The sequence below is a fragment of the Miscanthus floridulus genome, chromosome 6 (genome assembly GCF_019320115.1).
Source record: "Miscanthus floridulus cultivar M001 chromosome 6, ASM1932011v1, whole genome shotgun sequence".
NCBI classification, from domain to species: Eukaryota; Viridiplantae; Streptophyta; class Magnoliopsida; order Poales; family Poaceae; genus Miscanthus; species Miscanthus floridulus.
This window is the reverse complement of record NC_089585.1, coordinates 112,151,152-112,164,950: the sequence shown is the minus strand read 5'-3', so window position 1 is coordinate 112,164,950 and position 13,799 is coordinate 112,151,152.

The window sequence follows — 13,799 nt, the reverse complement described above, 5'->3', positions numbered from 1 at the left end:
CTTCTGGATTTGGGAGTAGTGGGTTTTGGAGTCGGATAGTACATCATTGATGAAGTACACCAGGTGCTAGACCTTGAGGGCGTGCCCCTCTTCTTCCCATTCTACTACTAGGGCAGCGCTAACCACTTGCGTGGTGGCTGCTATGTATAGCAAGAGGGATTCTCCATCGCTTGGAGGGACTAGGACCGAGGGTTTTGTTAGAAGCAGCTTGATCGTGTCAAGCGCCTCCTAGGCCTCGGCTGTCCACTCGAAGCGGTCGACTTTCTTCAGGAGTCGATAAAGGGAGAGTCCTCATTCGCCAAGGCATGAGATGAATTAGCTGAGGGCGGCGAGGCACCCCATGACCCATTGAACCCCCTTTATGTTCTAGATCAGACCCATCCTTGTGATGGCTGAGATTTTCTCTAGGTTGGCTTTGATGCCACGCTTGGAGATAATGAAGCCGAGCAGCATGCCCCTTGGGACCCCAAAAATACATTTCTCGGGATTGAGTTTGATGCAATTTGCCTGGAGTTTCGCAAAGGTTTACTCAAGATCGGCGACAAGGTGGTCAGCCCGCTTGGACTTAACTACGATGTCGTCGACGTAGACCTCAATGGTCAGTCCAATGAGGTCCCTAAAGTAATTGAGCATACAGCGCTGGTAAGTGGCCCTAGTGCTTTTTAGACCGAATGGCATTGAGACATAGCAGTATGGTCCGAAGGGGGTGATAAAAGACATCGCGAGTTGGTCGGACTCTTTCATCGTGATTTGGTGATAGCCGGAGTACGCGTCAAGGAAGCAGAGGGTTTCACACCCTGAGGTGGAATCGACTATTTGGTCGATGCGTGGTAAAGGAAATGGGTCTTTTGGGCATGCCTTGTTGAGACCAGTGCAGTCGACACACATCCTCCATTTCCCGCTCTTTTTTTGTACAAGAACAGGATTTGCTAACCACTCTAGGTGGTGAACCTTCCTGATGAATCCGACGGCAAGTAGTTTTGCTATCTCTTCACCGATGGCCCTATGCTTTTCCTCATCAAAGCGGCATAAGCGTTGCTTCACCAGTTTGGAGCCTGGGTGGATTTTCAAGGTATGCTCGGCGACCTCCCTCGGGATGCCTGGCATATCCGAGGGTTTCCACGTAAAGATGTCTTTGTTGTCGCGGAGGAAGTCAACTAGCGCGCTTTCCTATTTGGAGGAGAGCACAGTACCTATGCATACCGTTTTACCCTCAGAGCTACTGGGGTCTATGAGGACCTCTTTGGAGCCCTCTATCGATTTGAATGACCCAGACGACCTCTTTGCATCGGGCGCTTCTTTGACGACCTCCTCCCTGAGGGCAGCAAGTTCCCCGAAGGTGACAATTGCTGTGGCATGGCCGCAGCACTCGACTTCGCACTCGTAAGTCTGTTGTAAGCAGGTGTCAACGGTGATGACCCCGTGTGGGCTTGGCATCTTCAGCTTGAGGTATGTGTAGTTGGGGATGGCCATGAACTTCGCATAGCATGGTCGTCCCAAGATGGCATGGAAAGTTTCGGGGAACCCTACCACATCGAAGGTGAGGGTCTCAGTCCTGTAGTTGGACTGATCCCCAAAGGTAACGAGCAGATCGATCTGTCCGAGTGGTGTGGCCTACTTTCCGAGGATGACGCCGTGGAAAGGCGCCTAGACTAGGCGGAGGTGCATTCGTTCGATGCCCATTACGTCGAGCGTCTTCACGTACATGATGTTGAGGCCACTACCTCCGTCTATTAGAACTTTGGTGAGGCACTTTGGGCCGATGATCGGGTCGACGACAAGCGGATACCTTCTCGGATGTGGGGTGGCATTCGGATGGTTGGTCCGATCGAAGGTTATGGCAGACTCTAACCACCGGAGGAAGAGAGGTGTGGCCGGCTGGGCCATGTAGACTTGGCAGCATGTGACCTTCTGACGATGTTTGGAGTCATAGGTTGTTGAGCCTTCAAAGATCATGAGGCAGCCATCTAGCGTTGGAAAGTCGTCGTCCTTCTCCTCGACGTCGTCGGCAGTGGGGACAGGTTCCTTCCCCTACTCCCCCTTATTGGCGCTCTCAGCCAAGAAGTTGCGCATGAGGCCATAGTCCTTGAGTAGATGCTTTACGGGGAAGGCGTGGTCTGGGCACGACCCCTCAAGCATTTTCTCGAAGTGGTTTGGAGAGCCCTCCATGGGCTTTCGACCACCCATGCGGTCAGCAACAGCCACGAGTGGGTCCTCGCACTGTTGCTTCTTATTTTTCCTTTTGGTAGAACGATTGGAGGTGCCTTCGCCAGGGTACTATTATCGTGCTTTAATATGTGTTTACACCAAAATTTGGAAGGAGAGTCACAGAGACCCAGAAGCTCCCAAGATCGTATCATCAAGGGATTAGTTGTGGGCGGATTAGAAACAGTTGATTCAGACGTGAAATCTAGGAATCGGCTTTCTTCGGACAGCGCCAGCAGATAACGATAAGGCTACGATCAACGCCAAGACAAAAACATGTTGGACTCTATAAAAAGGGAAATATTAGAGTCCAAGTTATCTTAAATTAGGAATATTTTCATTTTTTATATCAAAGTCTGTAACAAATCATGCTCAAATAGGATTCATGTTTAGGCTCCGGGTATAAATACCAAACCTCGGCTATTGTAAGAAACAACCAATCAATCAAATACAAGTCAATTAATTTTTTTGGCTTTGGCCACCCCTTAGGAGTAGGAGTAGAGTAGATCTCGGCGAGTTCTTCTGCAAGTATGGCTACATCAATCCGGTCGACCTCCACTGCTTGTTGTAAGTACAGTCATGGTTTATACCTCTGTTCGTATGGCTGCATCGATCCGGTCAACCCCCACTGCGGCTCTGGTATAAGCTAGTTATCGACTCTTGCCTAATTCAAGTATGGCCTATGTGATTCTGCCTCACACCCCACTGCTTGAATTAGATCAAGGTCAAGTTATCGGCTCTACCTTTGAATGGCAGTCTTTGGTAGATTCATTAAGTTACCGATATTGCTTATTGCTTTCATTGTTTATCTAATTACAGCAATATCACTCTGCCCGATTGAGATTGATCTGGATCAGCCTTATATCTTATTTAACCCATCATTTGCTAATCTTAAACGATGAGTTATGTTTTTATTGGCTGTTTTATGTCAATCTTAATCGTGCATAGCGTGCGGTTAAGGCATGTTCGATCTTGAGTAGATCTATTGGTTAGCGAGAACCGTTTCATGGCCCGTCATCATGGCCTATGGGATTCTACCTCTCACCCCACTATTGGCACCATGGAGTGGGGATCGTCAGTTGGTAGATCCGTTCCTGAGAAGGCATGACCTTAACTGTGCGCTATGACTGAATTGGTTGTTTAGCCGATATCGAATGCTTTCACAAATAGTTCACATCACGAGATCGTTGAAGTAGAGATAAGTTGAAAGATGTGTTAGCCCTATGATCTTGTTATTGTATTACGGCCTGCATGATTCTACCTCATGCCCTACTAATATTAGTAATGAGTTAGGGTCATCGAGTCTATTGTTGTTTCTACGGCCTGCATGATTCTGCCTCATGCCCCACTGGTCATGGCGATAGATGAGATCTAACATGTTCATTAGATTTATCTTTATTAGATGGTTGAGTGGTGTTGAATTGTTTCTTTACATAAACAAGAGTTCGATTACTTGTAATCATTGGCTCAATATAAACCAATCATCATCGATATCTTATTGTCATTGATTAATGTTTGCTTAAATGATATTTATTCTGAATGATAACTGATTCTTCTTCACACGACCCCATGAGCTCTAACTAACTTATTCTCATGAATATACTGAGATCGGCTATTTAGCTGATTTCCTTCCATATCAGCTCTCATAGCCGTACTTTTGGAACTATCTGGCAACACCAGCAAGTTCCGCCCTTAATTACTGATGAACTTTCTCTCCTTGTCAATTGCAGGGTCAAATTGACTAGCATGCCTCGAGAGGATTACGCAGGATCGACCACCCCTACGCTGAAGCTAGGCGGATCTACTTCATCGAGCAGACCCTTCTGGCTTGCTACGTGTGTCCTTAGCACGGGATGAAATTCTGTGTCGACACACATTTCTGGCATGCTCGGTGGGACACCACAATTGTCATGGCGGTTCACAACAGCGACAACATCCTTATGGTACATTATGAAGACCTACCTGATGAAGATAGGGATAACATCAACAAAGCTATGGAAGAATTTTAGAAGAAGTGTTTGCTGTCCTACACCAAAATGTGTGACAGCATAATTATTAAAAAATTTCCACTACCAAGAGTTCTACTATATGGACAGACAGATATAGTCGAAGTTGAAGAAAGACATTTCTTTACGAAAGCCATAGACAAATCTGTTTGTGATGCCCTATCAAGCCACAATGAAGCTTTCGTTGATGCATTTCACAACGCCATGAAAGAGATGATTCATGGAATTCCAGTTAGTCAGGTTGGATCGACTTGTTACAACATTCCAGATCTATTGACCCAAGGGACTAATCAAGTCGGCACCAGCTATCAAGAAGCAGCACCAGCTGGTAATGGTGAAGTCCAGGCACTTCAAGGTTCATCTGAACAAACTCCAGGTGCTACTACGAATTAGATACAGTACAATCCTAGACTGTCAGGGCTGGCCTTCACTTGGTTCTCATCACTACCAGTCAACTCCATTGCCAATTGGGCTGACCTGGAGAAGAAGTTTCATACATATTTCTACATTGGGACTGGAGAGAAGAAAATAACCGATTTGACAACCATGAGACAGAGGACTAATGAATCAGGCACTGAGTTTCTTTAGAGATTCCGAGAGACTAAGAATCTATGTTTCTCGTTGAGCTTGGTCGATGATCAGTTAGCTACTTTAGCCGTCCAAGAAATGCTGCCGATATGGAAAGAGAAACTGCTAGGATAGGAATTTGACAACTTGGGTCAATTGGCTCAACGGGTGGCAGCACTTAATAGCCAATTCCAGAGCATATGCAGAGATACCTGATTCCAGAAGAGTACCTCAGTGGCCAAAGCTTACGATCCATATTCAGTCAATGACGGCTATGAAGATGAAGAAGAAGAGGTTGCTGCAGCTAAATAAAATTGGGGCAAGAAGACAATGATGGTGCCAAATCCTTGGGGAAGAGGAGTTGATGAGAGTTATGACTTTGATGTTACTAAATTGGACAAGCTCTTCGATTTCTTGCTTGAGAAGGGGCAGATCAAGTTGCCCGATGGTCATGTCATGTTGCCTCCTCATCAGTTGAAGAACAAGAAGTTCTGTAAATTCCATAACACTACTTCTCATTCCACTAATGAATGTAGAATCTTTAGGTAGCATATATAGAGAGCTATTCAGCAAGGGAGGCTCAAATTTGATACACCTCAGAAGATAAAAGTCGATGATAATCCTTTCCCAGGAGATCAGAACATGGTTGATGCTGGGCTGTTCAAAGAAAAAACTAAGGTTTTAACATCAGCCAAATCAAAAGAAGCTAGAACAGTTGATCCCAAGATACAAATATCGGCTGATGAGTATAGAGAGATTAGAAGACGTCGTGCCAAACAAAAGAGTCGATACGAGCAGAGGAAGACATCGAAAGCAGAGACATCAAAGTTGTGGGTCACATCTCGGATTCTGTTGAATAAATGGCAGTAATAGAAGGAAAAGGATTATCAGCGTTGGTTAAAAGATCAAGCATACCAGCATCAATTAGAAGAAGAGAAGTATAAAAGGGAACAAGCTGAATTACATTGGAATTGTCCCTTCTTTAGATATTGCTGGAATGAAGGTTTGAAGTTGCCTACCAGACATGATTGTCCAGAATGTAGCAATCAATGTCGGGAGTATGGGCAATCTCGAACCAACCGCCGGTCTATCCATGCTCAAGATGCATATCATTATAACAACATAGATCGGCGCTTAAAAAACAAAAAGTGTTCATGATCGGTTGGGGAAAAGAGTCATTGGACAGAATTGGGCTGATCATGAAGAGGAAAGCGCTGAAAGAATATACACGTGGTAGGAAGGCCAGTGGTGCCTAGGAGATTTGCCGAGAAGCCAAAAGAGAAGGGTGCAGTGCCTAAGGAATAAAGAGTTGGAACAGGCTCAAGTATCCGGTAAAACTCAAGTATGGCGTACCAAGCAGATAGCTGATAAGAGGCAACCATCAGCTAATATTTAAATGGCTTTTTTGTTGCCATTAGAGTTTAGAGCTCTGGCAAATCAAAAAGTTTATTCAGATTTCGATAAATCGGAATATGAAGAGATGGTTGCCAAGTTGACAGTCGTGCAGCAAGCGATATTTGATAGACCAGTCAAACATCGGCACTTGAAGGCGTTGTATATGAAAGGTTTTATTGATGGAAAGCTGATGAACAAGATGTTGGTGGATGGAGGTGCATCTGTCAATCTTATGCCTTATACTACTTTTCGTAAGCTTGGCAAAGGACCAGAAGATCTATTGGAAACCGACATGATGCTCAGAGACTTTGGAGGTAACACGTCTAAGACCCGGGGGGCAATAAACGTCGAACTGACAATCGGGAGTAAAACTCTACTCACCACATTCTTCGTTATCGATGGGAAAGGATCATACAGTTTACTCCTTGGTCGTGATTGGATTCATGCGAATTGCTGCATACCGTCGACCATGCATCAGTGTTTGATTCAATGGCATAGAGATAATGTCGAACTGGTTCGTGCTGATGAGTCTGTAAGCATCACGACAGCCGATCCAGTCTTTTGGGAACTAGGAGATTTCAAGTGTTTTTCTAGCAAGACATGGTAAGGAGGCTTCATTAAAATTAGCAATGAAAGCCAACAGCATATGCAAGTGATCGGCTCTGAGAGTTTGTTTTAGTAGAAAAGTCACAGCTTCACGTCAGCCGTTGGATCAAAGGAAAATGAGTATTAAGTCTTGGAGATGGGTTTAGACCGACGTATGTGAAGGTTGAGTTAAAGTGTAAGTGCGATTTAGAGTTAATGGATTTCTTAAGAGAAGTTCTATTTCGCTTAATGAGACGCTTGACCTGGGTTGATTACTCGTCTAACCTTTTATATTGAAAATTGTACTGGACGTTATCCTAGCGTCTGAGCAACATTCGATAGTTGATCCATTCTCGGCTCTAATAGCCGGTACCATAAGGGTATTGCCTCTAGTTCAAAAATGAAAATCTTCAAAGGCAATAAAAGCCAATACGATATGTATCGCCTATAGAGCAAAAAACAAAAGATAGAAATAGTCATACACAAGAGCATTGTACCGAGGTGCATCCACGGAAAGAACAGGAGTCTTTGTTCATCAGGGTTACCCTAAGTACAAACTATTCAAAGACCTTGTTCACCGCATCCCGTGCGGATGTGATGTCCACTATGGCCTCCGCTGCCATGATGAATTCTTCGAGCAGGTCTTCGTGCTCTTCAGGGCCATCACCAATCAGGAAACCAACCTCCATAGTATGAAGATCGTGCCCGGTCTAGACTTGCGCTGCAGTTAGAGCCACTGATGCGCCGTGGCGAATGCCATGAAGGGCAATCTCCTGGACACGGGTCGGGATATCTTGGAGACAAATGTCGGTGGAGGAACTCTGGGCATTAACGGCGTCCATGGCTGCGTTTGCCGCTAGTTGGAGAGATTCCAACTGTGCTGTCAGGGCTGACAATCATGAAACAAGGAAAACATCAAAATAAGAGTAATAAAATCAAAGTAAGAGGCCTTCATGGAATTCATCTTACCCGCCACCATGGAGTCAGATTCGGCCAGTTGCGCTCGGACAGCGCTGGCCTCCTCCTTGGCCGCATGAAGGGCGGCCTGGGAAACCCCGAGGCAAATCTCCAGTTGGCCGTTCTCCCAAGTTGCCTCAGAGTAACTGTTTTGAGCCATCCTCCACTCATGAAGATAGCGTCGGGCGTCATCGCCGTTGTAGGAATCGGAAGAATCCAACGACGAGGCCGGCACAGAAGATGCGGCGTCAGAGGGCCCGCCGACCCTGAGAAGGGGACGGAAACTGTCATTCACAACAAACCTACAAGCGAGTCAGACCTATTCATCATCATGAACAAGAAATGTTGATCTCACCTCATGCGTCGAAGATGCTGGCTCATTGGCATACTCTCCTCCGGAATTTCCTCCGCCGCGCGCTTACCTCGGTTATCTTCGCCGGCCATGGAAGAACGATTGGATCTACGAAAGGGAGAAAGAGAACCGTTATAGGGTTTCGACAGGCGGAGAAGAGCGGAGAAACAGTTGCGAGTAAGGATATGTTCGACGCCGAAACCACCAACCGGTATTTGAAGACTTGAAGCAAAGGGACGGGCGCCTCGACACGTGTAAAAGGCAACAACAATTAATGGAAGGCGAAGCACCACTTCACTAATGCCAATGGAAATACAGCACGAGCAACTGAGCTGGTCCAGGGGCCCACGCGGTTAGGATTACTCCCTCCGTCCCAAAATATCTGTCGTTTTCGCTTCCCGAGAAACAACTTTGACAAAATATATATTAAAAAATATTAATATTTATGGTACATAATTGGTATCATTGGAAAGATCTTTGAATTTAGTTTTTTTAATAAATTTATTTGGAGATACAAATGTTGCACGTATTTTTCATAAATCGAGTCAAACTTATGGCACGAAAACAAAAAATAACAGATAATTTGGGACAGAGGGAGTAGTTAGAAAAGAGATAAGTTAGGAAAGGGATAAGATAGATTGATTTGGTTATGATTATATTACTTAGGGGTCAAGTAAGTTGTCTCTATAAAAGAGACCATCATGTATCAGTTGGAGTCATTAGGGAAATGGATAAGTTCCAGTAAGAAAACCGAATGACATTGGTGCTATTATTTATGACTAGTTTTTAAGACGTAGCAAAAGACGTGCTCAGCCTCTAAAAAGAGCATCCTTAACACTAACCTGCTAATGCCCAAGTACTAGTAAATTAAATATTTACCGTAAAAGAACCAGTGAAAAAACAACTGAATCTGAATGGAAAAAAATGAACAAGTACATAAATGTGCTGATCTTGCCCGACAAAAAGTGATTCGTTTGAGAAAAAAAACTAATAGGACATAAGAACGATCTAAATGGAATGAATCTGAATATAAAAAGGACTAATTTTTTACAATTTAGCTCTGACTCTGTCTAGAAAAAAGGGCTCGATAGAAAAATCTGGTAACAAACAGCTACGTACAAAAATGGCAGGGACAATGTGGTCTGAGATTCTGAGAAAAATGAGATCAGGAGAGATTCTTTTTAAGAACTCTGAGCAAGACTACAAGTTGACAATATCAGTGGACAATGCATGCTGCATATGTTAACAATATTCAATCTCTAGATAGATAGTTAACTTTGCCTCACTAGGCACCACCTGCTACGACCATGATAATCATGAATAATTTCTATCATCATCATGATACAAAGAACAAAGAGCCATAATTAAACAGGCATAGGAAGGTACCTTCCACCATAAAGAAACAAAAATAGGGTAAAGAATGAAGCTCCAATAGTTCAGCATTCTGTACTACGCTCCAAGCACGGTGTGCTAGTGGTCTCTACATCATGAAATAGAATATTATTAATATTGAGTAACACCAATACGAGTGAGAAAAAGATGTGCTCAGCATCTAAAAAAGCATCATTAGCACTTATCTGTAAGTGCCCAAGTCCTACTAAATTAAATGTTTACATTGAGAAAACTTTTGAAGAAAGTAAAAAACAATCGAATCTGAATGGAACAAAAATGAACAGCAAGTAAGATGTTAACCTCATTTAGCAACTAAAGCAGCTTAGCAAAGACATGCATTTTCTGTTATGATTAATGATCGTACACTAGTTTTTTAGGCGCCTTAAATCCAATTAGCAAAAGACATGCTTAGCATCTCTAAAAAACATCATTGGCACTCATCTCTCAGTGCCCAAGTCCTACTAAATTAAATGTTTACAGTGAGAAAACTTGTGAAGAAACAACTGAATCTGAATGGAACAAAAATGAATAGTCAGTAAGATGATAGTCTCAAGCAGCTTAGCAAAGACATGCAGTTTCTACTATGTTTACGTACACTAAATTTTTAGTCTTCTTTAGTATAATTAGCAAAAGATGTGCTCAGCATCCCAAAAAAAAATATCTTTGGCACTTATGTCAGATGGTTGCACACTTGCTACAGCTCTGAAACTTGGTAGTGCTATTGTTATCCAAAAATAGTTAAAGTGGCAAATATTTAGTAGTGGCAGGGATTTACTCTCTGATACTTTCCAACAGGGTATTTGCAATAATGAACAATGTATATGATGATGCATGCAAAAGTCGGCTTAAAATAGAAGGCTGGTGCTCACTGTACATACTAGCTCCGAAAACATCAACTCTAAAAGATTATGTACAGGGCATGATAGGAAGCAACTACCGTGAATAGAGATGTTAGATGCAATGGCATTATCAGAACAAAACATGACATTTCTTCTTTTTCTTTGTTGTGAAATACCATCTGGGTGATCAGACAATTGTTGCTATATTGTGATAATGTGATAATAAAGCTGGGAGCAAAAATATAATGAATGGTCAGAAAACTTGCTGAGCCAACATTTCAACTTATGACGGCCAGATTGTATTGTTTATTAAAAAAACTGCCATCCATAAATAATACTCCCTCCATACTAAAAAATAAAGTCGTTTTGACAAGGCTTGGGTCAAACATTGGGAATATAAATCATGAATAACTTTTAAATTGTTGAGTTTGAAAATATGAAAGCCATATAAATAGATTTGTCTTGAAAAATTCTTTCATAAAAATATACGTATATCACTTTTTGATAAATATTTTTATAAAAACAAGGAGTCAAAGTATGGCAGCTGAATAAAAACCCTTTTAGTCTTTATTTCTCATAAGGTCATGGCACCAGTGGTAACCAAATGGAATTGGTGCTATATGGTAGTACCAGTGTAACGCAATGTTTTTAAAGGGGTATGCATTACAGTTGTTAAAAGGATTAAGTCCACTTTTAGCCCCTTAACTATGGGGTTCGTCTAATTTTGACCCTCAACTACAAAACCGTCTAATGCTAGTACCCAACTATCAAAACCGTTCACTATTAGTACCTGGGCGCGGGTGAGACTGTTTTGTCCAATGTGGAGCGGTTTTGACCATCTCAATGACCTGTGGGGCCCACGCATCATCGACTCAACCCCTCCCTCTCCATCCTCACGGCCACTCCCCCGACGCCTCCTCTCTCTGCGCGCGGCAGGGCAAGCGCTACTCCCTCGAGCGGTGGGTGTGCAGCACCCCGGCGAGCACGGTGGCAGAGGGAGCTCTTCCCGCTGGCCATGCCGTCCGGCCCCGCCGTGCGAGCTCACTGCAGTTGGGAGGAGGAACTGCCATGCGAGCCCACCCTTCGGCTGCACTGGGAGGAGGAACTGCCGAGCACGGCAAGCACAGCAGCACGGCACCTCGACGAGCTCGGCAGCACGGCTTCATCTTCGGCAGCGATGCAGACACCTTTCAAATCCTCCCCTCTCTTTACAGTGGCCATGTTGCATTTGTACATGTTGATGGTAACTTTAGTTGCCGCCTCGAGTGCAGTAGGACAGCGTGAGGCAAATCGAGGGACTGGCAAAGATAGAAAACATTGTACGCTTTCACAACCTGTATGGATGAACAAGGAAAAAGATAAGGATGGTTTGTAAACATGGAAGAGACTGATTCTTTACCAAAATAACAGCCTTAAGCTGTGCAAATAAAGTCCCGTTGTACTCCAGAAGTTTTAGCCATTAATAGCGCTCTGTTAGTTAATAAAGTTAAGCCAAAGGAAAAGATAACACCTTTAAATCTGACACATTATGAGCAAAAGCTGTAACAAATAATAAATTGGCAGATAAACTCCTAACTCTTTTAAGATTGTGCAATTCTTGGATTTATTCACCTTCCCATCTCTTGGAAAATTTTCTCCTCACTATTTGCTAAACAAACTGGTCATAAACATGGAGAAGCATAATTGCTAAAGAGAAAATTAGGACATCAGTAGTGAAGTAAGCTTTTAGGATGAAGTTCTATAGTTCCACGGATAATGGATAATTTAATCATGAATAACACTTTGTCTTACCTTAAAGATATATAACAAACAACATATCCGAATTTCAACAAGCTCGTTTTGATTTCGATCAATGATGTGGTAGTACTTGAAACAACTTCCGAATTGTAGTTACTAGCACAGAAATTTCATGCAGAATTTATCATTATTGGTATACAATGTCATTACGGTGTACTTAAAACAACATTCACTACAGATAAGACACGGACTAATGGAATGCATAGCCAGATAAGTTAATAGAAGATCAACAAACTCTTGTCGGTTGCAAATCAACCAAAGGAAGTTAGCGAAAATGAACTAGCTACTGCATGAAATCCATGTGAAGCGGTAATTCTTATGTCAAGTTACATGATTCCATTCGTTTAGATCTGAATTCACAGTCTATCTATTAAACAGGCTATGATCAAGACTTGGAGTTGCCCGCGTTGGTGGACGACGACAATTTCATTTTCATGAACTCCTTGCCTGATTTGTTGCCAGTTTGGACTTCTCGCAATGAGCCGATGGTGCCGGACGACGCATGATCAAACACGCTGTAGATTGATTTAACTCCTTAACTTGTAGCTTGAGACAGCGAATTGCTGTATCTGTCGATTTTTTTTTTTTTTTTTTTTTTTTTTTTTTGCTTTGGAGGATTCTTGGATTCGTAGGTAGGTACTGCCTTTTTTTATGTTTTTGTGAAACTGAGTTTGTACCGCCTTGATAGTACTGGTTTAACCTTCTTGACTTGCCTTAGCGATACTTAAATTGGACTTTGACTTTTTTTACTATTTTCGCTTCTATCTACTTAAATATGATGAGTGATACTGAAAGAGCCATGATAACTGCTTGATCGGTTGCATATACTACTAAGCAAGCCTTAAAAATAATCGATCGGTTAGTCTCCTGTGTTTAAGCACAACGAATTATCGAGCTTCAGCCCTGTTCACTCCCAATTCCCACAGTTGATTAAACATCCAACTCAGCAGATTATTGCAAAGTAAAACTGTGAGGGTATGGCTGCCGGTATCTACAAGACAAGACATGGGCCGCACCATCAGAGGTGGCCCGGCCCACAAGATCAAGGCGTGCATGGCGCTGCTCGGCGTGCACCGCAAGCTATTGTATAGTACCAAATAGGATACTTTACTTGTAACCCTGTCCTTCCAGAACATATAAGGAGAGGCAGGGGACCCCTAGCGGGGAGGATCGATCACGATCCATCTAGATACATCTCTCATTGACATACAACAATACAATCAGACGCAGGACGTAGGTATTACGCCTTCACGGCGGTCGAACCTGGATAAAACCCCGTGTCCGTCTTGCGTCACCATCTCGTTCGTAGCTTGCGCACCTGTTTGCCGATAATCTACTATATTGGGCATACCCCTAGGTAGACTACCGACCATATTTCATCGACAGTGGCGCGCCAGGTAGGGGGTGTGCGTACTGCTCCCCAGACGAACAAGATGGTCATCATCTCCGGTTCCATGGCTACGCTGAACGGCCTCACGTTCACCATCGGCCAGATCACCTGGACCGCTGGCTCCGACAACTTCATCGCCATGACCACGGAGGAGGCGTAGATTCAATCTGCGTCGACCACTGCTTCACCAGCATCAGCTATGGCTCTGATCACGTTGGATCTGGCACCGGCCACACCAGCATCGTCTTCAGCCACGCCGACAACCCGTCGTTCGCTTCCTCGCTACAAAGGGAGGCAGATCGACAACACCGACC